This window comes from Theropithecus gelada, chromosome 20 (genome assembly GCF_003255815.1).
Source record: "Theropithecus gelada isolate Dixy chromosome 20, Tgel_1.0, whole genome shotgun sequence".
Taxonomy (NCBI): domain Eukaryota; kingdom Metazoa; phylum Chordata; class Mammalia; order Primates; family Cercopithecidae; genus Theropithecus; species Theropithecus gelada.
The window spans coordinates 43,033,633-43,060,833 of NC_037688.1; the positions used below are offsets into that span (position 1 = coordinate 43,033,633).

The 27,201-nt window shown below is 57.3% G+C and overlaps 1 protein-coding gene across 1 annotated transcript in view; it reads left to right on the forward strand.

Moving 5' to 3' along the window:
• Window positions 1–27,201, forward strand: part of GSE1 (Gse1 coiled-coil protein) — a 297,677-nt gene that overhangs the window by 766 nt on the left and 269,710 nt on the right. The gene's annotated exons all lie outside the window — the stretch shown is intronic.

Consider the following 27,201-nt stretch of genomic DNA (forward strand, 5'->3'; position numbering starts at 1 on the left):
CGTCCCAGCTGCCCCTCCTGCTGGTACTCCTATTGTACTGTGCACAGACCCTTACCGGGCACAGCTGGCACAGAGACTGGCACCAGACACCTGAGGGTGAGCTCAGGGTGCCTCCCATCCTCCCAGCACTGGGCCCCTGGGTACTAGGTGGCCCTCTGAGGTCACTGAATCCCACCCTCCTTTCCCATGGAGGGGGAAACTGAGGCTGCTCAGCAGCCCTAGACAGTGCCAGGTTTAGAACCTGAATGACCCTCTCCCAAGCTACTCGCTGCTTCTGGAAGTGAGAGGAAAAGGGCAGGAGGGGCTGGGAGAGGAGCCAGGCAGCCCTGGCTGCAGGAACGGGCAGAGAAGGAGAGGAAGCGTGCAGAGGGGGCTCTGCCTCTGTGGAGATTCCAGGAGGGCACAGGTGTGTGTAGCACAGGTGACACCAAAGCCCTGGCGCTCCTAGTTCCCTTACCAGGTGGGGTGCAAGGGGCTTCTCACCTTCTCATCACTCCATGCTTCTTCCATCATGGCTGGTTTCACAGATAGCGTGGGACTGTGGTCCAGACCCTCTACTCCCTGGCTTGGGCTGTGGAAGATGGATTTGATTTCATTAAGAAGGAACCCCTGGCGGGCACGGTGGCTCGTGCCTGTGAGGCCAAGGTGGGCAGATCACTTGAGCCCAGGAGTTTCAGACCAGCCTGGGCAACATGGCAAAACCCCATCTCTAAAAAAAAAAGACAAATAGAAACCATTAGCAGAGTATGGTGGCTCATGCCTGTGGTCCCAGCTACCCAGGAGGCTGAGGTGGGAGGATCACCTTAGCCTGGGAGGTTGAGGCTGCAGTGAGCCAAGATCATGTACACTGTACTCCAACCTGGGTGACAGTGAAACTCTGGACTCTGTCTCAAAAAAATAAAAAAAAAGGAACACACTACCAAGTGGCAAGCACACATTAGCAAGTAATGTACACCCCATGCCCTTCTGCACCTGGGCTGGCTGCGAGGTAGTGAGCTCCCCATCCCTGACTGTATTCAAACAGGATTCGTGCAACCCGTCAGGGAGTCTTTGGAGGTCAGAAGAGACCATATTCCTTCTGGGTCTTAGATTCCAGATCCCAATTCCTTCATGTGCCTCATCTGTACTGTAATGAGGACCCTAGCCACTGGGATTTAGTGAGCACTTACTGTATACCAAGGTTCTTCACCACCCTCGGTGGGCACCAGTCCACCAAAGCCTCACCATACCCTGGGAGGTGGGCAGGCTCCTGCCCCTTGTTCCAGATGAGAAGGCTGAGGAGGAGGGGACAAGTGACCGCCGGTCAGCTGAGTCACAGAGCTGGGTTGCAAAGCCAGGCCATGTGGCACAGAGCTTTCATCCCGACCTCAGTTACAGGAAGTCCACCCATTAGGAAAATGTTCTCTAAATTGTGAGACGTGCAGAAGTTCTCCAGAATCACCCGCATGGCTTTGACTAGGAGGGCAGTGGGCTGTGGCCTTCTAGGCCCAGGTCCTCTGTCGGGACAGGCAGTTGTCAACAACAGCAACAGCCTCTGTGGCCATGGGAGGCCAGCTCCTCGTCCACCAGGATGGGTGCCAGGCGCGCAGTGGCAGTCCCAGCTGCCTCGAGGTGCTTCCGGGGATGGATCGCTCCATGCTGGGTTCCTCCACTCTCGCGCGCTCTCCCTCCACCCCTTTGTCTCAAATAGCCAGGCTGTTGGGGCGCCTTCTCTGATGTCTTCTATCATGGGCTGTTTGTTTGAGTGTCTCTGGTGTCTTCTCTTGTCAAACAAAACAGACAAAAAATGGAAAGAAAGCAAGGCAGGGAAGAGCAGAGGAGGGGAGGGGACGAGAACTCCTCCCCGTCTGCTGCTTTCCAGCTCAGCCTGTCTCCCCATTTGTGAAGTGGGGATGCTGCGGCAGCTGCCTCCCGGGGCGCCTGGGAGGATGGGCTGGGGCACTATGGATAGCAGGGATTCAGTGACCGCATCGCTACTGCGTGTCCTCTTAGTCCGGAGTAAGTGTCTGGGAGGGCCACAGGTGTGCTGGCTGTAGCCTGGAAGAGTCCGCTCGGAGCAGGTGCTCCAGGGAGGTCCTGGACCGAACAGGTGGGTGCGTGTGGGCGGAGGGACGAAAGTGTGAATGAGTGAGTGCTGGCCGCCCTCTCCTCCCACCAGGCCTGGGGACCCTGGATCCCCGAGTCTGCCCAGAGCAGGGTGATTGTGCTCCTGCCCCACGGTGCCCCATGGTTACCACTGCCTTGGCAGGGCCAGTCTCTGTGTCTCCTTCATGAGTGGCAGGCTCCAGGCACCCGCCTGGCCTGCCTCCCCACTCCCCCCCGGCACTGTCAGGTCAAGTCAGTGGCGCCTTACCCATCGCCCCACAGTGTGTGCATGTGTGTATGTGCATGGTCGTCCACGGCTGTCATGTTCACGTGCATCTGTGTACCTGTGTGTCTGTGTGCACATGTGGTTCTCAGTGTGTGTGGTGCTGTGTTGGTATGCACGTGTTGCCCTCGGTGTGTACTGTATCAGTGTGCATCGTGTGGTCGCGTGTGGCTCTCGGTGTGCAGTGTGTGTCAGTGTGCACTTGTGTGGTCGCGTGTGGCCCTTGGTGTGCAGTGTGTGTCAGTGTGCATGCGTGTGGTTGTGTGTGGCCCTCAGTATGTAGTGTGTCAGTGTACATGTCTGTGTCTGCGTCCATGTGCATTATTGTGTACACATGTATGATTCTGTGTGTGTGGGTGTGTGTGTGGCTCTCAGTGTGTAATATGTGTCGGTGTGTGCGTGTGTGTTTGTGTGTGTGTGCTCACGCATAGGCAGCTCCCAGTGTGTTCTGTGGTGTGATGTACAGGTCTCAGGGCATGTGGCTGCCATGGCCAGGCTGAGGGCAGTAGCGTGGAGACAATAGCTTTGGCAGCCAGCCAGGCCCATGACCCCGGAGGGAGTGGAGGGTGGATAGGCCCGGTGAACGCGTTTGAGCCTCTGGTTTGGCGAGGGCTGTGGAGGAGGGGAGGCACCCAGGCGGTTTCAGGATCCTTACCAACCTCCTCTTGGGCCACCTTCTGCCTCACTGAGGCCAGACAGCCCTCATCCTCTGTGGGGTGAAGACAGATGAGGGACAAGGACTCTCGTCACTCCTCCTGGCGATGGTGACACTGTGCCCTGTAGGGCCGAGGCTGTCCCAAGCACCCCTTTGCCCCCGAGTGTCATGGTGGAAAACGGGGCTGTGGCCCCAACATTCTGGGTTTCGATCCTGGTGCTGCCACTCCCTGCTGTGTGAGCTGGATGAGCCACCTAACCTCTGTGCACCGCTGCCGGCCATTAAGGGGAGTCAGTAGCCACTCACTGGCTGAGACTGTGGGGATAGAGTGAGTTGGGGTTCGAGGCCCTCAGGACACCCAGCTCAGGCTGTGCGAACTGCCAGCACCCTGCCTGTCGCTGTCACTCTTGTCATTGCTAATCCCCTTGCCTGGGAGCTTCTGGATCCCAGTGTCACCTCCCAGGCCCCAGGTGCCTTTTCCGGCCACCCAGAGCCCATGCCTTGGCCCTCCCACTTCCCTCAGGTGGGGAGCAATGCAGGAGTCTCAGGTGAGCAGGACCCCAGCCACGAGGGAGGTTCCCGCCTCATCCTCACCAGGCCCAGGGCGCCCATTAAGGTGGGACCCAGTCCAGCCCCCATATCTAGGAAGCAGCGGGCATCACAAAGAGCCACAGCTGGGCGGTGCCAGCGCTGCTGGGGTGTGGGGCAGCCACATGCCAGGACCCTGAGAACCCCAGGCCTGCCTGGGGCCATGCAGGGCTTAAGCGGTGGGTTTGCTGGTGTTCGACCAGGTATAGGGGTAGCTGAGGTGGAGACTGGAGTTTGGACACCTCTGACTCTGTCTTCCCTTGCCGGGCACCTCCCAGGCAGCAGCTAGAGCGCCATGAGCCCAGGCTGGGCCAGCACAGGCAAGGGAACTGCACAGGCCTGCCCATCCCTCCTGGGGGCAGCTCCGCAGCCGCGCTGCCCACCTCCAGTACCCTGGCTCCTGTGAATCTCTCCCCTTCACCAAGTGGGACATGGGAAGGGAAAGAACATTTATTAAGTGCCTACTGCATGCCAGCCCTCGTGCGCATGTCAGCTCCACCATTCGCCTCATTTTATAGGTGAAGAAACTGAGGCCCAGAGAGGTGTGAGATTTGCCCCAGGTGTGCCGGGGGCCTGGCTGCAGCCTGCAGTTCTGAAGCTGGAATTCCCACAGGGAACCAGACCCCACACTGCGAGCTGGCTTCCCTCCTGCTACGTGGATTTGTCTTGGGCCTGAGCAACTGCCCTCAGCCCTCAGGGTCCCCACCCCCCCAAAGAAGGTGCAAACTCCAGGCTTCTCTCTTTTCATCCCCAGCCCAAACAAGCTCTGCACCCCCTGGCAAGCAGAACATGGTGAGATGGTCCGCAGAGAGGCACAGGAACCAGACCTCGCAGGCACATCTGAGCGTCAGTTTCTGTCTCTGAGAAATGGGGATGATGGAGGAGCTCGACCTCGGTTAGGCCTGGGGAGGAGCCTGGGTTCCTAGCACAGTGTCCCTGCCCGTTAGGATTACCGCAGCAGTTGGGACCCTGCCCTTCTGCTCCCGGCCCTTTAGGGCTGGACTGGGGTGAGTTCGGTGGCTGTGCGGGCCGGTCTGGCCGCCTCCTGGCTCCTTGATGGCAGATTTGGGCACAGACAGAGCCTGTGGCCGGGTGGTGTGGGCAGAGTGGGATGAGGGCTCTGCCCTCCCTGCCTGCCTGCCGGGCGTGTGGTCCTGGCTGGGGACACAGGAACACAGCCCTGGCTCTGTTCTTGAAGTCGTGGGAGGCAGGCTGTCACCGCAGTGGCTGGGAGCTGGAGACGAGCCCAGAGGGAGAGAGGACGCCATGTCTGTGCCCTCAGCCTTCAGCACAGGCCCTGCCAAGCCACAGGTGCCTCTGATACACAGAGGATGAGAGGGGCTCTGCTGGGCAGAGAGCAGGGGGCTGGGGCTGGTAGATGGAGGTGGGGGCTGTGAAGGGGAGGACAGGACAGCAAGGATTGCTGGGAAGAGACTGTGTCCATGGTGCCATAGGCCTCTCTGCACACCCCTCCCCACACCGCACAGATGGCCCCGCGTTACCCCACGGATCCTCCTGTTGTGCAGGTTGCACACTGCGCAGTCGCAGGCGGCCGTGTGGCTGGAGTTGCCCAGTGTGAGTGACCCAGCCCTGCCTCCCACCTTCACCGACCACGTGTTGATTTTTGGTTCTGGAATTCTGATCACCTTTTTTTTTATTGTAAGTCTGGAATGTTGACAGGATTGACGTGTGTGTGCAGTTGTGGATGACAGGGTACCCCTGGTAGGCCGCACGTGGTGTGAGGATTTGGGGGCTGCAGGAAGCCGTTTCTGTCCTCAGGGGACAGGACATCTCTTTGTACATCTCTCTGGGTGTCTCACGCATCCCACTCTCCACGGGCATCTGTGCAGTGTCTGAATTGCAGGGTGCCATGCTGCACAGCCCCCAGTGGTTCGGGTCTGGCCTGTTCTCCCTCTTGGCTCCTGGCCCTCCTTGCCAAGAAATAAAATTTTTAACTCAAGGACTTCGGTTTGGGCTGCTGGCTCCCTCAGATCCCTGGGGAAAGAGATGTCAATGGAAACCTCTCCTAACTGTGTGACCTTGGGCAGGTTACCTACCCTCTCTGTGCCTTAGCTGTCTATCTGAACGAAGGAGGGACTGATAGAATATGTGGTAGGGCCGGAGGCAGTTAAATGAGATGATGGTGGGGGCACTGTGAGAAGGAACAGTAAGCAAGCGTGAGCAGCGGTTCTTACCCCACGTGCCCTGGGCAGAAGCCACTGCTTCCGCTTTCCTGTGACACCTGGAGGTCCTGCAGGCAGGGGGCTGGGGCTCCCCTCTGTTGTCCCCGGGGTTGGCCGGCACCAGGCCTCGCCCAGGATGAGCCCTGGTTTTGTAAACATGGGCAGGGTTGCAACAGGAGGCTCACTGGGGGCGGCCTTCCAGATGGCCTGGCATCCACACATACAGGAGCTGGGGGGAGGGCATGGGCCCCCAACCCTCGTCCGCACCAGCCTCCACCTCCTGGTACAGGGGAAACCGCAGGGCCCGGCTGCCCCCCGGCCGCTCCTTGGGCAGCCGCTCAGCCTTATCTTGGCCTTCTGCAGACAGCCCTGTCTCCAGGAAGGGCTCTATCGGGTCTGTCATCTGCACCCTGGGCTTGGGAACATGTGGTCAAGTGGATTTCCCTGGGAATGGCAGCCGCATCTCCTGGAGACAGACCCCACCCCCAGCCCCCACCACCACCCGGTGCCAGGGTTCGGGACAGGGCTGAGGAGGCCAGTGGGGGCAGGGCTCCCTCCTCCGTGGCGGGCTCTGGGTGAGTTGGGAAAGGCCAAGCTTCTAGACTCCCCCCTGGGACTCCGTGATGTTCAGGTCCCGCCAGCCCCTCCCTCAGCTGGGACGGTGGCCTCCATGTGGCTGCTGGCCCATCCATTCCAGGCCGGGCAGCTTGGGGCAGCCTCCTGCGGGCAGAGTCCCTTCTGTGTGCCAGGAGGCGGTCAGGGGTCCCAGCCTGCCCCTGGCAGTGTGGGCGTGTGCGGGAGGGTGGAGGCGGGAAGCCTTTCACTTAGGAGCTGTGGGCCATGGGAAGTCTGCTCAGCCTCGCTGACTCCCCCCAGGCCAAAGAGACCCCAGGCTCTTCCTCTTTATAATCAGCACCACGACAGTGCCCACGTGTGGTACTCACCAGACAGGGCGGCCCTGCTTGGCGCACTTTGCACTGATTCATTTTTTGAATCCTCCCACGGCTCTCATGAGGCAGGCACAGTTGCTGACCCATCTTAGAGACCAGGAGACCGAGGCCCAGGTGAACCTTTGCCCCCTGCAGCCCTGTGCCTGCCCCGAGTCTCTGGGCAATGCCAGACAGGCAACTTGGGGATGGAAAGTGACTGCCAGTCCCCTTCCCCGCTTCGTCCCCAGCCGTCTGGCTACCCCCGTGCCGCTCTGCGGTCTCCTCCCGGCTCTGCCGTTGCTCCCTCTCCTCCACTTGAGAACTTCCCTGAACCAGTACTGAGGGTGGCCAAACTGGATGTTCCCCAACTCTTGCAAACGCCAGAGGACTTGAGCATTAAAGTGTCCAGGTTCATGTTCAGATCCCGGCTCTGGCTCTCACTGGCCGGACAGCCTTGGGCAAAGCCATCTACCACCTGCGCCATGCACAGAGCCATGCACCTCTCCCCAGCGAGCCGCTGTGACTCTCCCCAGAGAGCTGCTGTGACTCTCCCCAGAGAGCTGCCATCTCCCTGGACCCTCCTCAGAGAGCTGCCATCTCCCTGGACTCTCCCCAGAGAGCCACTTCTGCCTGGGCTTCCCGGTCCCAGCCCATCTCTTCCGTGATGGCCGCCTCTCCCCGGGCCTCAGCACCCTCCTCCCTGGGCCTCCTCAGCACACAGTGCTGTCTGGCAGAGGGTGTGTGTTGCACCAATCAACTCCACTCCTGGTCTGGTGTCCACACTAGCTGAGCAGCTTCCAGAAAGCCAGTTTCCATCCATTTTGCTCCTCTCCATCCCCCCAGTGCCTAGAATGGTGCCTGGCCCCGTGCAGCGGCCCTCGGGAAAGCCTTGTCACATGTAGGAGGGAGAACACGGGGTGGTCTTCCCCACCTCTTCTCCCGCAGACCCCTCCCTGCTCCTGAGAAGATTCGAGGTCTCCCTGGAACATAGTAGGTGCTTCCACGTGTGGGTTCCTTCCTCACCCCATGGTGAGCATGGCTCAGGTCTCCTGCGACCTCTGGGTTCTCATGGACCATCTGAGGTCTTACTTAGAAGCAGCAACCCAGCTCCTGGGGGACATTTTCCTGCGGCCCCTCCCTCCATTGCAAGATAGATGGCTGGGCCTGGACGCTGCTCCCTGCCAGGCTACTGCAGGGGCGCCAGGAGTCCTGGAGTCCCCTCAGCCCTGGATGTGTACTTCCTTTGCTACTGGATCCTGGGCCCTGCCAGAGCCCAGTGGCCATGGCCTAGGGGTCGAGGGAAGCAGATGGCTGTGCTCCTCCCCCAGCTCCTGCTCCCTGGTCCAAGATTAACAAGGAGAAGACCTTTGCTGGTTCTAAGATGTAGCCATTCGCCGGCCCCTTGGCCCGCCTGTCCATGCCAGGATGCCCCAGGCAGATCCCCAGACAACATCTACCAAGACCCCAACCCTGTCCTGCCAAGCATGGTGGCCAAAGAGGCTTTAATTTCCAAATCCAAGGATAGGACAGCAGGTGTTTGGCCTTGGGAAGACCAAGCATTGCCATTTCTAGAACATTCTGATGGGTTATAAGGGCCATAACTCACTAATTTGAACCTGGACATTCACCATAGCTGTGAACAGCTGTGATCCTTTATACTCAGTGATCATCAAGTCCGGCTGGGCAGGCAGGGCTCTTATACCCCAAGGATTAGGGCACGTGGCCGAGGCAGTGTGGGAGGGCTCCCTAGAGGAGGAGAGGCGGAGGCTGTGACTTGAAGGATTCCAAGATGCAAAGGAGAGTGGTTGAGGTCTTCTTGGAGACAGAGGGAGACAAGTCCAAGAGGGGAGGAGGTGGCACTCGAGGGCCTCTTCTAAATTGTGGCAATGCTGAAACCACCCTCTAAGTCCTCCCTCAGCCCCTGGCCAACCTGCTGTTCTGCAGGTGATGAATCTGGAGCGTAGGGAACCATTTGGTCAAACAGGATAGAAGCAGGGGTGAGGCGAAGTGGGAGGACACCCCCCCCGGCTGCCACCCTAGTGCTCCCAGCCCCCGACACTGCCCTCTGTGGGAGGCCTCCCATCTCTCATGGTTCAGGTTTAGTGTGGCATCTCAGAGATTTGATCTGTGCTCTGCATTAGACCACAGCTATTTGAAATCTTGACATAAACAAGGTTAACAAATTGGCTCCATTTGGCGTGGCCCCGGACCTAATTAGATCTAATTAATACTCACTGGGGGTCCTGCATCAAGCCCCAATCCATCATCCAGCCTCGCAAACAGCCCTCCGCTGCTCCTGCGGCTGAAGGGAGCGTCGCCCTGCCAAGCTAGCAGACCGTCCTTCTCCCTGGTCTTCGCATTTTATTTGGGGACCTGTGGATTTCCAGTGGGCGTGGGAACCCGGTGAGCTCTGGCGAAGTCTTTGCAATGCATGTTACTTTAATTTTTTAAAGTTGAGGTAAACTTCACGTAACACAAAACTAACTGGAAGCAAACAATTCAGTGGTGTTTAGTACCTTCGCAGTGCTGCGCAAACACCACCTCCGTCCAGTGCAAAAACATTTCCTCACCCCAAAAGGAAATCCCAGACGCATTAGCTCTGCCATTCCTCACTCCCCCACCTTCCTTTCCAGCCCCTGGCAACCATCAATCTACTTTCTGTTTTTATAAATCTGCCTATTCTGGACAGTTCACAGAAATGGAATCATACCGTTTGTAGCCTTTTGTGTCTCGTTCCTTTCACTCAGTGTGGTGTCTTCCAGGTTCATCCACGTTGCAGCCTGAATCAAAGCTTCATCCCTTTTTATGGCCGAATAGTATTTCATTGTGTGGATAGACCCCATGTTACGTATTCGTCCTTCTGTTGGTGACACTTGGGCTGTCCGCAGTTTCGGCGATGGTGAAGAATGCTGCTGGGAACATAAGGTGCAAATGGGTCCTTGAACACCTGTTTTCCGTTCCTCTGGGTATCGATCCCCACGGAGGGGATCTGAAAGGCCACGGTGTTCTTTTCATTTTGTTTAACAAACACATACGTAGCTCTTGCTGGGTGCCTGTTTAATATTCATACATCACGAAGAGGGAGGTACTGTTATCTCCGTTTTACAGATGAGCAAACTGAGGCTGTTTGGGTTTGACAGGCAGGATTTGAACCAGGCAGCCAGACGCTGCTGGCTTTCACTAGTCAGTGTAGTAATTTGGCATCAAGACCACCAGCTCTGAGTGACCCTTGGGAACCACTTCTCAGGGTTACAGGGCCTGGGAGGCCTCCTTTGTGCAAACCATCCTTCAAGAGGCTGTTGGGTGACCCTGAGGCCGGTGCATCTGTTCACAGAGAAATGTCACTGCAAAGCAAGCTGGAGGGGGAGCCTCTCCCTGTCAGGGTCCCCTGCCTGACACCCGCCTGGGGGCATCTCACCCGGCTGGGGCGAGGCTCCCAGGCCTGCTCACGGAGTGCCTGAGGAAGTCTGGTCCCAGGCCCAGGAGTAAATAACAGGCATGCAGGCTGTCAGCCAAGCCGGCTCTCAGGTCTCCTGGAGCTCCACAGAGCCCCAGCTTTCTGCTGATCTGATCTCCTGTGGTCTCTTGGCTCCTCCGCTGTGATCAATCATGCGGCCCTGGGCTGGCCGGGCAGCCACCCCCACGCAATGTGGTTATCTCCCGGCCACACATCGCCGCTGGGGCCCGGGGCTCGCACAGGCGGCCCTCGATGGCTCATCTCCGCTGCCTGATCTCCTGCCCTGGTCATTCTCCAGCCCACCCTTATCTCTGTGTCTGGGCCCTTCCTTCACTTGCAAACCCTAACTGTGGTGGGGGCAGGGACAGCCCCCTTGTCATCACCAGACCCTCTGGGACGGGATTGGCTTCCCACACAAGGCTAATCAGGTCCACAGGCCCTGGACGAGGGCTCCTCTGTTTCAGAGACCACACGGTGACCCGCTGCCCCTGAAATGTACAGAACTGGGTAAAATCGCTCCCAGTCACACAGCTGGGAGGGGCCCCGGGAAGATGGACATGGCCTGCCCCTCACTTTCCTGATGCGACAGCAGAGCCCTTGAAAGCGGGGGGTACCCGCCTGTGCCCAGGCTGGGAGCCCACGCCCAGGGATGCTGGGTGAGATGGGAGGGACAGAATGGGGAGCAGGGAAGCAGATTCCAAGTCAAAGCACTGCCAGATAACAGCAGAAGCCCCAGGTCATCGGGAGCATGGCACCTCACACAGGCACACACACACAGCCATGTGCACACTCAAGCACGTGCACACACATGCATACACACCCATGCATGCACACACAACACATGCACACACACTCTTGCACACACACGCACACGTGCACACACAACACACATGCACACACACCATGCACACACGCACACTCATGCACACACATGCACCTGTGCATACACACATGCCACACACGTACCCATGCACACACAACACATGCACTCATACATGCACACTCACACACACACGTGTGTACTCACAGTCTTAATGCATAGACATGCCTATGCACCCACACACAGCTCTTGACACAAACACTATAACACACACATATATACAGTAGAACCTGCATACACAGTGCACATTTGCACACACACATCCACACACAGCCTTCTGTACATAAACACACACATTCACATGCACATGCAGCCTGTCACACACTTAAGCATACACACAGCTCCCAGCACACATGCATGTGCAAACGTGAACACAGTCCTCAGCACACACACACTGTGATACACACACGCAGTAGACAGCTGCATACACACGGCACACATACGCTCACACACATGCAGACACACATACACAGCCTCTGTACATAGATACATACACATTCACATGTACACACAGTCTGTCACACATTTGAACATACACACAGAGCTCCCAGCACACACACACACACACACACACACACACACCCCTGCGTGTCTCTGTCTCTCTGACACTCATACTCCTCCTCCTCCTCCTCCTCCAGGCCAGCCTGAGTGACCGTGAGTTTCCTCAGAAGCCAACCACATGGACTCTTCTGCCTCCCTCTAACTGCCTCATGGGTATCTGTCTGCTTGGGCAGGGGAGCAGAGGCCAGGAGGAGAGAGTGGCTGGCTCGTAAGGGTAGCTGACCCTGGCAGGGGTAAGAGGGGTCTACCATTAAAGGGGCCCCATGAAGGCAGGAAGTCATCCAGCCGAGGGTGGGAGGACCACACAGGCCTCTTCCCTGCAGAGCTTGGGGTCAGAGTGGACCACTGGTCTCTGGGCCAGTGGCATGAGGTCCACAGGATTGTGTCCTTGGCCCGGAAGCTGCTGTCCTCAATCCTGGGCCGTCCTCACAGGGCTTGGCAGCCACCCCTGACTGCCTCAGATCCTCTTGGGCTTTCCTTCCAGAATCCAGTTCAGGCCAGTGATCACATCCACATGGGCAGAGCTTCCTTTCTCCAGGCTGCTCCACAGAGCACCTCTCCCTCCACCCTCGGGCCTTGCTATGTACAGTCAATGACACTCCCCTCATAGCGGGGCACAGACTCAGAGGAGGAGAAGGAGGTGCTGTTGTGAACACAGGCAGGGACTGCCTAGCCCAGGCTTCCTGATGGGGGCCCCAGAGACCCTGTCCAAGAGGAGTGAGAAACAGACACGTGCCTTGCTCTCTGTGGATGTGGCCGGGTGGCAAGCGGCCCGTCCTGGGAGGGCTGGAGAACCTCCCCCTTGCCTGTAGCATGGCAGATGAGACAAGGGCTCCGACTTCCTTCCACCTCTGCTGTTTACTGGCTGTGTGACCTCAGACCATTCTCTCAACCTCTCTGAGCTTTCATTTCCACATCTATACATGGGACCAAGGATAGCGCCAATCCCAGACCTCAGCAAATGTGTCAGAGGGTCCTGCGATGTGTGCAGCACCAGGACTGTACACGTGGTGCCGACTGTGAGGGAGGTTTCCTTGCCCCTGGGCCTCACTTTCCCTTCTCCTGCAAGCTGGGACCTGTGCAGGCGGTGGCTCAGCCCACAGAAGGGCTGGGAACTCACGGCCAGGCGTGTGGGTGGTTTGTTCTGGATGCCTCCTAGCCCTACTCTTCAGAGACCTTGATGAGCTCCAGCTAATGAAGCCCAGGCTCTCCTGAGGGGACAAGGCATTGATGGAGGCGTGGAGGGCTGGAAACAGTTCCTCCAGTGCCAGCATCCAGGAGGGGACACACACAGAGCAGGCATGTCCGAGTCTTGCTGGGCTTTTCTGCACCCTGGGGGCCCTCAGGCAAGCAGACAGGCGAGTAGGAGATCCGGCCTTCCATCCGGCCTGCCGCAGACCCAGCAGGTTAGCATGCTGGGCACCCCTGCCCCGCCCGCCCTGGCCTCGGCTCGGCTCGGCTGGGCCAGATGCTTTCAGAAACGCTTCCCATCATAAAAGTCTCACCGGCTCCGTCACCTGCCCCGGGCCCTGTTGCTCTGCCAGTCGGGAGACAAGTCTGTTCTTGCCAAGGAAGCCCTTTGTGCCACTCTGGGCCCGGCCACATGGGGCTTGGGATGGGTGCCTGGGGCAGGGCACCCTCAGCAGGTGTTTTGGGGTGGGAGCCTCCAGCCTGTGGCTGCTTGTCCGGGGCAGGAGGCTGGGAGGAGACGGGGAGTGACGTCGGCTGTGCGTCTCTGGTCCAGGTGTGGGCAGGGCTCCTCTCAATTGCCCCTTGCCCCTGACGCCATCTGTGTGTGAGGCCAGGGCTCCCAGAAGAGCATGGTATGGCCCCCACTATTGGAGTCACCATGCAGAGGGAGAGACAGACGCCTGGACAGAGACTCACAGCCACACAGAGTCTGGGCTGTGGGAAATACTTGCCTCCCACCACTACCCATGGCAGACAGCTCCTCCTCTGGGTCCCTGGGGAGCAGGGCAGGAGGCCAAGCGGAGGCTGTGGCTGAGGTGGACCCCTGGTGGAGGAGGAGTGTCCGCAGCCTCCGCACCCATCAGGTCCCACGGCCCCCCAGGGCCGGCGCCTGGCTGCTGACAGATGGTAATGAGACCCGGGGAGTCTGATGAAGTTCATTTTTCACCTGCACGTGTTTTCGCCTCCCCGCTCTCGCGAGGCAGCCGGCCATCCATCCTGGAGCCCTTCCGAGGCCTCGGCAGTAATGGGGTCATAGATCACTCCCTGGTGGAGACAGAGCTGGACAGGGGAGGAGAGCCATTAAGAATGACCGCGAGTGACCCCCCGGGCCAGGACGGCTCCAGTTCCAGCTCCAGACGGGGCCTGCATAGCCCTGAACCTGGGTGTGGGCTAGATAGGGGCATGGGTTGTTTTCAGGGCTAGCTCAAGCCCCATTGGAGAGAGGTGGGCAGGGGGCGAACCCCCATTCCCCGAGGATACACCCAGGGTGGGTGTCACTCTGCGGGGCTGTCTGGGCCTCCCGTGGCCGTGAGACAGCAGCCCTTCTGGTCAAGGACTCTCTGTGACAGGTCAGGATTGAGGGGACACTGGCTTAGAGACTACCACCCCCTCCCACCCTGTTTAAACATGGTGGTTCAGGTGGGACCCTCCCACGCCCTTCCCCCATTCGGGCTCAGCAATGCGGCCGGCAGAGCTGAACAAGGCCCTGACACTGGCAGGTGCCTGGCCCGACGCGTCCTGCCTGCGTGTCTGACACCAGGATGGACGGCTGACTCTAGGTGGGGAGCTGGATGCTGCCTGGGTCAGACCTGGCCACGCCATCTCACTGTGCAAATGAGTAAGTCTCTTGCCCCATCTTACCTCAGTTTCCCCCATAGGCAAAATGAGATAATAATAATAACGATGTGACCTAACGCATGGGGGTTTGAGATGATAGGGTGAGCTGTCGCCGTGACAGGCTATGTCTGGCAGCTTGGGCACCTAGTGCCACAGAAGCGGTATCTGTGGTTATTGTCATCCTTCTCATCATCATTGTCATAGTGGTAGCTGAGAGCATGGCTTCTGGTCCCAGCTGTGTCAGCTCTGTGACCTTCAGGAGGTGCTAAACCCTCTCTGGGCCTCCCTCGGTTTTGTGACCTGAGTGTTGAGCACGCTTGTGTGTGAAATGCCTTGGAAGGAGGCTGGCCTGAGTCAGTAGTCAGGAAAGATGACCCCACTTAGTGGGTGCTGGAAACAGCTCCCCGACTCATGCTGTCCTCCTGGGACACTCCTTCCAGAGGCTTCTCCTGGAGATCTTGTTACCAGATTTTACCCTGTGGGTGCTGGAGGAGAGGGAAGGGGCCAGGGTGCCATTCCTGGGGTGCCTCTTGGGGCAGCCCTGGCTGCTGGCTTTGGCTGGGTGGACTTTGGAAGGGACAACTGTACAGCTCCCATGGAAGGTTCTGGGGCTCCCTGGGGCCACACAGCATCACCCAGGGTCTTCTAGCACCAAGTCCCTGAGTTATTGACAATTTGAATGTGAGGTTCTCGGGAACCACTTGAAGGACAGAAAGGAGCGATAGTGGGGTTCCCCTGCCACTGCCCAACTCCCGTGGTTTCTGGACGGCCCTTCCAGCCCAGATGCCACGGGCACTGGAGTCCCACACAGGGCACTGTACACAACAGACACCGGGCCTAAGGAGGGTGGGAGCCCCCTGCACCTATGGTCCAGCCCCAGGCCCCTCTTGAGTCTCACACCCAGTGACTCCCCAGAACCCCCCACTTCCCCGGCGCCATGCCGTTTGCTGCGGCCTGTGGAGCACTGGGAATGCTGCAAGGTCTGGCCCCAGCCTCCCTCCTAGCCCCCCCGCTTAGCCCCCCGATGCATGCTGAAGCGCTTGTGGCCCCTGCTCTTTGGTCCTGCCCCAGGGCCTTTGCATCTGCTGTCCCTGCAGCCTGCGATGCTCTTTCCACAGAACTTTGCAGGACTGACTTCTTCCCAACCTTCAGGCCTCAGCTCAAAGATCACCTCATTGGTGAGGCCCTCCCGGATCACCTGACCTGGTGGCCCCTCTCCTCCAGGACATCACCTGCTCTCATGTTACCTTGGGCTGCTTTCTTTCTCTTGCTTATCACCAACTCTCCAAAACTGTCTTGTTCATTGATTTTCTTCTTTTAAAAATCTCTCTCCCTTGGTTAGAACATAAGCTTTGTGAGAGCTCATTCATCTGTGTAGTTCATTATGTGTCACCAGAACACATTAATGATAGTGCTTTGGTACAAAGTAGGTGATCAGTAAGTACTTATTGGTTAGACAAATGGGTGAATGAAAATGGATGGGTGGATATTTGCATGGATGGATGATTGGATGGTTGGATGGATGGGTGGGTGGATGGATGGATGGATTGATGAGTGGATAGGTGGGCGAGTGGATGGATGGATGGGTGGATGGATGGATGGATGGATGGATGAAGGGATGGATAAAGGGATGGAAGGATGGGTAGATGGGTGACTGGATGGGTGGGTGGATGAGTGGGTGGTGGGTGGACGGATGGATGGACAGATGGATGGGTGGGTAGTTGCATGAGTGGATGGGTGGGTGGATGGATGGATGGATTGGTGAATGAATGGATGGGTGGATGGATGGATGAATTGGTGAGTGAATGGGTGAGTGGGTGGGTGGGTGGATGGATGGATGGATGGTTGGATACATACATGGGTAGATGGATGGATGGATGAATGGATGTATGGGTGGGTAGATGGGTGAGTGGTGGATGGGTGGGTGGGTGGATGGATGGATGGATGGATGGATGGATGAACAGATGGATGAGTGGGTAGATGGGTGAGTGGATGGGTGAGTGGATGGATGGGTGGGTGGATGGATGGATGGATGGGTGGGTGGGTGGATGGATGGGTGGATGGATGGATGGATGGATGGATACATACATGGGTAGATGGATGGATGGATGAATGGATGTATGGGTGGGTAGATGGGTGAGTGGTGGATGGGTGGGTGGATGGATGGATGGATGGATGGATGGATGAACAGATGGATGAGTGGGTAGATGGGTGAGTGGATGGGTGGGTAGATGGATGGGTGGGTGGATGGATGGATGGGTGGGTGGGTGGATGGATGGATGGATGGATGGATGGATGGATACATAGGTGGATGGATGGATGGATGGGTGGGTGGATGGATGGATGGATGGGTGGGTGGGCGGATGGATGGATGGATGGATGGGTGGATGGATGGATGAATGGATACATAGGTGGATGGATGGATGGATGGATGGATGGATGGACAGATGGATGGGTGGGTATATGGGTGAGTAGATGGATGGATGGGTACATGAGTGGATATATGAGTGGATGGAAGGAAGGAAGGAAAGATGGAAAGAGGGCAGGCAACATCTGGGTTTCTTTCCTTCCCTTGACTCAGTTGTGACTATTGATGAAGGAGTGGGGCAGCTGGTGGCTCTGCACTGGGGGTTGGGTTGAGCCAGGACAAGTGACTGGATGATGACGTTGTGGTTAGATGGGGAATCCCCAGACAAAATCATAGGTGTCCTGAATCCTACAAGGTAAGGAAGTGTTCTTTGGGAATAGATCATGAGGGAAAAAAAAGAGAGAGAAATGTTCCACGATGTCGAGGGTAATCTCTGAACCATGGAATGGCCCTCATTGACTGAGAAAAGGAGCTCAGGCTCTGAGGCCCCACAGCCAGGTCCTGGGGAGAGGAAGGACTGGCCAGCACTGGGGGCCAGGCAGCATCTGAGGCATTCTGGTAGAGCAGAACCTCATTAAGAAGCTGCTAGGGGCCAGGGGCGGTGGCTCATGCCTGTTATCCCAGCACTTTGGGAGGCCAAGGCAGGTGGATCACTTGAGGTCAGGAGTTCAAGACCAGCCCGGCTGACATGGTGAGACCCCATCTCTACTAAAAATACAAAAATTAGCTGGGTGTGGTGGTGGGCACCTGTAATCCCAGCTACTCAGGAGGCTGAGGCAAGAGAATTGCTTGAACCCAGGAGGTGGAGGTTGCAGTGAGCTGAGATTGCACCTCTGCACTCCAGCCTGGGTGACAGAGCGAGACTCTGTCTCAAAAAAAAAAAAAAAAAAAAAAAAAAAAAAAAAGCAGCTGCTAGGGTCGTATCAGGGGCTGAGGGTGGAGGTCACATTGTTTTCATCTGGTTTTCATCTGGTTTGCATGCAGGTGGTGTAAACCTGGGTGTGCAAAGCATCTTCCTGTGGCCATGTCTCTGAGTCCGTCCTCCATCCTTCCCACCATTTGTCACTGTCCTAGACAGCCTCAAGCAGGGAGAACCTCCTGCTCTCACAGCTGAGGTTCTTCTCTTCCATACACAGAAGAATAATCCTAACACATCATTGAGGCCCTTCCTGCTTGGAGCCCTTTACCTGAACTAACCCACTGAATTCCCACAAGCCTGCCAGGCAGGTGCTAGTATTGCCCCCATTTAATAGAGAAGCAAACTGAGGCCCAGAGAGGGGCGTCACTTGCAAACAGCTGCATGGCAGGTGGGTCCATGCTTAGTGGATCTGGGCACTGAGGCCTTACACAGACCCTGTGGAGTCAGGCTCTTTGTCTTGTTTTACCCAAGGGAAACTGAGGCATGACTGAAGCCTGAGAAGGGACAGAGAGAGCAAAGAAAGCACCAGCAGCTGACCTCGGGGCCTAGGCTGGGATTCAGCTGCAGATCAGGCCTAGAAAGTACAGATTATTTCTTTATCTATTTATAAAATTATTTATTTGTAGTTATGATGGATACATAATAGTTGTACAAAGGGAACTATGTATTCTTATTTTTTGTTTATTTTATTTTATTTATTTATTTATTTTTATTTTTTGAGAGAGTCTCACTCTGTCACCCAGGCTGGAGTGCAGTGGTGCGACCTCGGCTTACCACAAGCTCCGCCTCCTGGGTTCACGCCATTCTCCTGCCTCAGCCTCTCGAGTAGCTGGGACTACAGTCGCCCGCCACCACGCCTGGCTAATTTTTTTGTACTTTTTTTTTTAGTAGAGATGGGGTTTCACTGTGTTAGCCAGGATGGTCTCGATCTCCTGACCTCGTGATCCGCGCGCCTTAGCCTCCCAAAGTGCTGGGATTACAGGCCTGAGCCACCGCGCCTGGCCGGGAACTATGTATTCTTATACATACCTCTGTGTCCTCGAAATCTGGGACAGTCACTGGCACACAGTAGGTGCTCCAAAATACGCACAGTCTGTAGCCTTGTGCAGTCACAACGGCCTGTAGCTTTGTGTGGTCACAGGCCTGTAGCTTTGTGCGGTCACAGGCATGGTTCTGCTGATGTTGGAGTAGGGGTCATGATTCAAGTGACCAAGGGGAGGTGTCCAGCAACAGACGGGGACAGGGCCTCCTTTGCTTTCTGGCAACAAGATCAGGGTCAGATTCCTGCTAAATGGGGGGCACCTGTGCCCCCCAGGGCTGTGGCCTGGCCAGGGCAGCTAGTCCCCTTTGAGCCCTAATTCTAAGAGCTAGCTTTGTGTCCCTCCATATAACAATATGATGGGTTAGGGTCAAGCTGTGGTCCCATAACTTGTTGGAAGACATTTCAGAACAATAAAGGTGTCGGACTTTATGTCTGCTCATATTTCATCCTGGCTCTGGCCTCTCCTGCTCACTCGCCTTGGATTTACTGTGCAGATATTTTAAATGGGGTGAGCTTGGACACTAGTGTTCCCGTACCCCCGCCTTGTCCCCCGCCACCGCCCAGCTCTGGGAGTCTGGCCCCAGCCCGAACCCCGTGCTGGCCTCGCCTGCTGAAATATTTACCTCCCGGCTCCTCTGACAGCCAGAGCTGTCTCCTGAAGCAAAGGTTATTGGACTGCGAATGTTATGACATTACATTTTTGTGTCTGCACTTTGGAGATGCGTCATGCTGGCAGAATGACAAGCTCTGGGCAGGGCTGAGCAGAGGGGCCGGGCACCGCGGGGAACTGATAGCGGTCCACTTTATTACAGCGCCTTCACGGCTCCGCCGCTGCGCCCTGGGAGTTGACAGGACAAGGCGCCAGCCTCCTTGGCTGGGGCTGCTTAGCCGGTTTGATGCTTTCAGCTCCCAGCCCCCCTCCCCCAGCTGGCAGCCCCAGCACCCCCAAGAGAGGGCCAGGATGGAGCAAGGCAGACCCACAGCAGCAGTGAGAATGGTCCCAGCAGCCACGCCGCACAGAGCTGTGACATTCCAGGTAGTGTGCAAACACATTTGGGCATTCATGCATGTCACACGCACCCACCCTAAGAAGCAGGCATTTTTATCCCTTTTGTCAGTTGAGTAAACTGAGGCACAGAGTGATAGTGACTTGTGATATTTGTCCCCTGTGGCTGCGATAACAAAGTAGCACAAACCGGGGGGCTGAAAGATTTCTTCTCCCACGGTTCTGGAGGCCAGAAGTCCAAAATCAAAGGGTTGGCAGGGCCACACTCTGCCTGGCAGGTCCAGCCAGCGATGCTTCCTGCCTCTTCCAGTCTCTGGTGGCTTCAGCATTCCTTGGCTTGTGGCAGCGTCACTCCAGTGTCTGTGGTCATCACAGGGCCGCCTTGCCTCTGTGTCTGTGTCCCAGTTCCCTCTTCTTAAAAGGACATCGGTCATAATTTAATATACCCACATTTTAACTTGATGACATCTGCAAAGACCCTGTTTCCAAGCAAGACCCCATTTACAGGTTCTAGGTGGACATGCACGAGGGTGGGGACACTATTCAAGCTGACATGTGTGCCCAAGGTCGCTGTAATAGGTGCTACTGGAGCCCCACCAGCATGTCCCCCACCAGTCTCCAAGCTCACCTGCAGATGGCTCTGTAGAACCCTGTGGCTTCTGGACTTCTATGCTGGAACGTGTTCCCGGGCTGCCCCGACTCACGCAGGCTGCAACTTACATGCCAGGAGGTGGGTGTCCCTGGGAGTCACTCCAGCCCAAGAAGGAAAGGTGTTGGTGGATACCTCCCCATTGTCCTTGTCCTTCCTGGGAACTCTTCTCTCCTAGGGGCCCCAGCTGGCCTGTTCAACGTGGCCCCTGTAGGTTTCCTTCCTAGCCTCACCCCCTACTCCCTCCCTTCCCTGGATTCCCTCCCAGATCATCTCCCTGCCCTTGATCCTTGTCCTGGGATCCGCTTTTGGAGAAACCCAATTGAAGACAATATAAATAATGATAACAGAACAGCCGGCACACACAGCATTGATTCTGCACAGGCGGCCCACTCCTTCAGGATTACAACAGGCCTGGCAGAGAGAGTCACCAGATCCAGAAAGAAAAAAACAGGACACCCACTTAAATGTCAACTTTAGATAAACAACAAATACCTTTTAGTATAAGTATGTCCCATGCAATATTTGGGCTATACTTATGCTCTTAAAACATCCATTGCAGGCCGGGCGCGGTGGCTCACGCCTGTAATCCCAGCACTTTGGGAGGCCGAGACGGGCGGATCACGAGGTCAGGAGATCGAGACCATCCTGGCTAACACAGTGAAACCCCGTCTCTACTAAAAATACAAAAAACTAGCCGGGCGAGGCGGCGGGCGCCTGTAGTCCCAGCTACTCGGGAGGCTGAGGCAGGAGAATGGCGTAAAACCCGGGAGGCGGAGCTTGCAGTGAGCTGAGATCCGGCCACTGCACTCCAGCCTGGGCAACAGAGCAAGACTCCGTCTCAAAAAAAAAAAAAAAAAAAAAAACATCCATTGCTTCGGGCTGGGGAGGGGTTGGAGAGTGATTGCTAATGAGTATGGAATTTCTCCCTGGAGTGGGGTACATATTCTGAAATTGACTGTGGTGAGTAGCTGCCCACTTCTATAAGTGCACCAAAGTCCATCAAACTGTATGCTTTAAATGGGATCATATGGTATTCAGGTTATGTATTATGTATTAATAAAGAAAAAGTGTTTGTTGTTTATCTGAAATTTAAGTTTCACTGGGAGTTGTATATTTATCATGCAATCCTACTGGGGGGTAGGTTCTCCCACTATCTCCATATCACAGATGAGGAAACTGAGAGCTAGCCCCGTATCACAGCCAGGACCTGTGGAAGGGACTGGAACCCAGAAGGCCAGTCTCCTTAACTCTTAGGGAGCGTTGCCTCAGGGAAGATGGAGCCTGAGTCTGGAGAAGCGGCTGGGGCCAGGTTGGCTGACCCTGAATATGCGGGGATGCCTTCCGAGGTCTCTCTGCCCAGAGGTAGAGTGCATGCCTCTGAACAAGGGGTCCTAATGTGACCGAGGTTCCTCTCATCCTCTCCCTGCCTCTTTGGGCTCGGCCTCCTCCCTCAGATAATGACCACAGGCTGGTCAGAGGGAGGAGGATCAGATAGAGGCCCTGTCAAGGCTGCTGGTGCAGGGCCTGCAGTCATTGCTTCTCACAGGCAACTGCCTCTTGGAGGTCGGAAGAGAAACTGCACCGGGCCTGGTGGTGCGCACTTGTAATCCCAGCGCTTTGCGAGGCTGAAGTGGGAGGATCACTTGAGGCCAGCAGGTCAAGACTGCAATGAACTGTGATTATGCCACTTCACTCCAGCCTGGGCAACATAGCAAGACCCTGTCTCAAGAAAAGGGAGGCGGGAGCACAGAATATGTGAACTTCAGGCTGTCTGAGGCCTCTGGCAGGATAGGAGTGGCAGGGAGGCCAGGGGCCACATCCTCCCAGGGCCCCCAGCCCAAATGACCTGGTGTCTGTGATTGATGTACCATCCCCTTGAATCCTGATAGCAGAAATGTCTGATGTCGTTACAGCTCCGTCCCGCACAGTACCCAGCACACAGTAGGTGCTTAATAAATGCCTCTCATATTGACTCCAGCCCTGGAGCTAAAGGGGTGTGGAAGCAGCTGGGTGGGTGTTTTGCTAACTTCATTTTGCAGAGACTACTACTGAGTCCCAAAGAGCCACCTATTCCTGACTGAGACAGGTCTGCAACCTTCTGGAACAGTCTTCAGGCTCCTGTGTGATTTACAGGCCCCCAGGGCAGGGGACTTGCACCCAGGAGGCAGCAGGCAATTCAGGGCTCTGATCTTCTTACGGGCCCAGTCTAGAATGAGGTGCCCTGCCCAGACCCCCTCTATCTATTCCCCACTGCCCCCCAGCCTGGTGGCTGGGCTGGGCTGGGGGGCTGGGGGTTCCCCCCAGGGGCATGTGGGCCTTCTCACCGCCAGGGGGCAGCAGGGGGTTGGCCGCCAGCCTGCGCCCCGCAGTCCTGATGCAGGCCCACTGGGGCGGGGCTGGGCTGGGGAACTCCAGGCATCCTGGGGCCACGGCCTGCAGACAGCATGAAGTGCGCTGCTCTCCAGGACCCACAGGACACTTCCAATCTGCCTGGGGGCCTCAGGCCGCTTGTCGCCAGGCGTCAATACCGGTCCAGCTCGCTGCTGGCCTCCGGGTTGTTGACTCCCTAGGACAGAGCCTTCGGGCTGTCAGGGGCCCGGGAAGGCTCAGCGGTGACTGCTGAGGAAAACCACAAACATCTGTGAGGGGAGAGGCGGGGCTGGAGGGTGAGAGGCAGCCAGGGGCCGGCAGGCGAGGGAGGGAGCGAGGTCAAGGCCCAAGAAATTAAATGTTCATAAATGTAGGCCTGGCACTCACAAAGTAGGGCAAAGCCATTAGCGCTCATTAAAGTTTAATACCTGTCGGTGCTGGTGCGGCCCCGCTGGACGCTGCTCTCATTTGATGGGTGTAGAGGGAGAGTTCTCAAATAATCGGGAGGTCGGGGGCTTGCTTCTGTGATGTTCACAGGAAGAGGACGGTCGGGCTTTGAGTGTCCCTTTAAAGCAAACGATTTGGGTGGTTCCTCGGATGAGTGGCTTGAGGGGGCTCTGCCTGATGGACCCTCCCCTGTGCCCTTTTGTGAGGTCACTGGTTTAGTCCTGGATGGGCGCCAGCACCCCCGACACACACCCACTCCTGTCTGCAGGATCACCTTGAGATTCCAGGCCCTGCCAGGAGCCAGGTGTGTGGGCTTCTCCCCCTGAAAGCCCTGGGGATTCATATTAGCTCATTTGTCTTAGTTGGAGCAGAAGCCCCGTCCGTCTCCCCCGAGAACATCTCTTTTTCTACAGCAGAGCAAACCTTTCCCCTCCTGTTCCTGCTGCCTGCAAAAACCCAGCCTTCCTCGGGCATCCCCCTCCATGCCAGCCCTGGCTCCTTGGGCACATGGTTTCTGGGCTCAAACATTGGCCCAGACCAAGGGTGGATAAATGGGTCTGGAGGAGGCACTCTGGAAGCTCAATGGGGTAGGCTAGAGGCATCCAGGGAAGGCTCCCTGGAGGAAGTGGCAATTGGGTTGGGCCTTGAAGGACAAGGACATATAGGAATTAGGCCTGCAGACAGAGGCACCCGGGCATTCTCAATGGGGGAAATGGGGTGGGCAGAGGCTGGGGCACCTAAACATAGGGAGGTTGTAGGCTGTGGCCACACAAGGCTGGGGATGAGCAGGAAGGAGGGTCTGGGGCAAGCTGGGGTAGGCCCTGCATGCTGAGCTAAGGGCTTCTTGAACGTTACCCTGAATCGCTGGGAGTGGAATGGAACCAAATGGACAGGTAAAATCTATACCAGGCCCAGAAAAATCCAAGCCCCGAACTGCTGAGGCTTCAGGGCAGTGGCGCCTGCCGAGCGTATTAGAAAGGAGGGAGAAGCAGCAGCTATGATGATCATGCCCTGCTGTGTGCCAGGCTTCTCATGTGAGAAGGACCATAGGATTCTCCCGTTTCACAGGTGGGCACACCAAGACCTGACAGTGGATCCAGGCTGCCAAGGGTGGAGCCGAGATGCAAAGGGGCATCTCGGAACCTGCAGGTCTGGCCAGGCTAGACACAGGCTGGCATGTTCGCTGCCTGGAAACACCCTCCCAGTGGCCAGCACCCAGCTCTGAAGCTCTGGCTTTGGCTGGGCACCATGCCAGCCCTCGTCACGGCAGCTCCAGACCTCCCTTTCTCTCCAGGCCTCCCGAGAAAGCCCTTTGCATCTTTTGACTCACCCTGAACAAATGCTCCCTCCCTCTGTCACGTCCGCCCTCCCCTGCCCACGCTCTCCAGGGGCCTGCCCAGAACAGCTCCTAAATCATCCCGCCTGCCTCCTCCCCCTGGCCTCCTCCCCCTGGCTTCCTCCTGGGCGCCCGCCCACCCTCCCCAGGCTCTGCCCTGTTCCCAGGCTGGCCTGGAGCAGAGCCAGCCCAGAGATGGGGAGAGAGGAAAGCCAGCCAGCGCCTCATAGAAGGGCTGCGTGAGGAGTCCCGGCGTCCTGAGTCCCCCCGGCCTGCAGAGCCCACAGCCCTGTCCCCTGGCTGGTATGTCCTGAGTTTCAAGATGCTCTGGGAATTTTTCTCCTTTTTGCCCCTGAGCTGGCTGCTTCTAGAACCTTCTCTTGGATATGAACAAGGCTGATGACAGCTTCAGCCTCAAGTGGCCTGTTCCCAGCCTCAGTCTGTCCACCTTATTTGGAAAACTCACTGGGACCCCGTGAGCAGGAGGCAGAACATCAACAGGCGCACCCTTCCCTGCCCCTGCCCGTCTCCTCCCCAGTTCCCCAAGCCCATGGGGGCAGGAGGATAACATGCTCTTCTGCTCTCAGCCTCTCCCTGCTGCCCAGGCACTGGGGCAGGGGGAGTTGGGAGCGGGCGGCTGTGTCGTTTGGAGAGGCAGGAAATATTAGGCCATGGCCCGGTGCAGACAGGCCCTGTCTTGAACTCCAGCACAGAGTGGACGTGCTGCAATCGTAATGCAAAAACACCTCTGATTGGCTGTTTGCACACCCCTCCCACCTCGCCAGCACCCAAGTCTAGTTCCATGCTGGGTGGAAGAGCCGCTGTCCTGGATGCTTTCCGCTCCTGTGCCTGCCAGCACCTTCCAGTGCCTGGCCACGGCCACAGGCGGCTGCCCACCACCCAGAGCCGTGGAGGAGAGCAGTTGGCTGTGCAGGCAGCTGCCTCCTCCCTCTGATTGGGAGCGGGATTTCTGCTCAGTTCAGGACGTCCAGGCCATTCTCAAGACCCCACAACGGGGCAGGATGGATGTCTGGGCGCTGCACAAATGGGAGGCCATAGGCCCCCATGGGGACTTGTCCTAGTAGTGGGTGAGGGTGGCGGCAGGGGAGGCTGTGTCTGGGCCGTGGGCTGGGCGGTTGCCTGTTTCCTGTCTGTGTGTGAGATGGGGGTGCCCTCTCCAGGGAGCCTGTGAAGGTCAGAGAGAGACAGAGAGCAACAAAGAGACAATGTGAGATGGGCATGGAGAGAGACAGAGGAAGACACCCAGGCAGAGAACAGAGGGACAGAAAGGTCCAGAGAGAGACAGCAAATGTGAAAAGCAGAGCAAGGGACCAAGAGACGAGGGCTGCCTCCAGCTGGGTGGGTGGGAAGAGGGTACAGAGAGGCACGGGCGGATGGAAAAGGAGACAGGCCAACGTCCCAGGGAGCCCCCTTGCCCCATCCCCCGTCTCCTCTGTGAAGTCCTTGAGGGAAACTCGATTTCCCGCACACTGGGGCAGGGGCTCAGATGTCTTCTCTCAGCCCCGTGGCAAAGCAGACACTTTTCTCCCCTTTTTCATTTGGAGAAGCAGATAGCAGCTCAGAGAGGTAGACTGGAGGGCCCGGGGCCACACAGCAGGGTGCTCAGGCTGTGATCCCCACTCCCACCCTCGGCGCTCAAGCGACACTCAGTGTCCACTCGCTGATGCAGGTGCTGAGTCGTCTCCTGCAGGTGGTGCGTCCCCAAGGCCAGGCGTAGCGCATGGTATGCGTGTCTCCTCGCATGGGCCCTGCCTGGAACACGTGGCGCATGGTATGCGTGTCTCCTCGCATGGGCCCTGCCTGGAACACGTGGTCTCCGCTGGCCCAGGCTTGTCACAGGACTAAATCTGGAGACTGAGCCCTCTCCCTGTCTGCCCCCCGCCGCTGCCGCCAGCTTCTGGAGCTGTCATGTTGAGTTCCTGAGGTTCCAAAGTCACCTTCCGTGCAGGGAGCCTTCGGGTTCTGACTCAGCCCGGGGCCTCCCCGGAGCACCAGGGTGCAGGAGCCACCACCCGCCACCGAGCAGCCATCTGGCCCCCTCTCAAGGACGTGCGTCAGCCTCACACCTGCATCGCCTTTGCACCGCTTCCCTGGGGACTGGGGGCCCTGGGCTGCGGGACTGAAATATGGAGGAAGGCGCACGTCCCTCTCCACCCTCCTGAAGGTCTGATTTAAACTCAGGGACTTCCCCTGGGATCCTCCTCCTCCAGCCCACATAGAAGGAGGTGTGAGGCTTCTGGAAGCAAATGAGCCCCGCAGACCCGGGGCTGCCCCTTGGAGTCATAAAATTCCGGAGCCTGGGCTCCACCCCGCAGACCAATTAGTTCCGAATCATGGGGGTGGGGTTGGGGGTGGGGGCTGCAGACCTTGGTGTATGCTTAGAGCTTCCAGGTGATCCTGTGCAGTAGAGGACCCTGGTGAAGACGCACCTTGGCATTCTGGGGCATCTGGAGCTAGGCCTCCAAGCTTCGGACCCCGACGAGTGATGCTGGCTCTCAGTACCTCAGTTTCCTCATCTGCAAAATGGGCGTGATGGGATCCCGGGTTCCCGAGATGGTTGTTGAGCGTTGGGTGAGATGAAGTGAGCAGGTAAAGAACTCAGATATCTTTG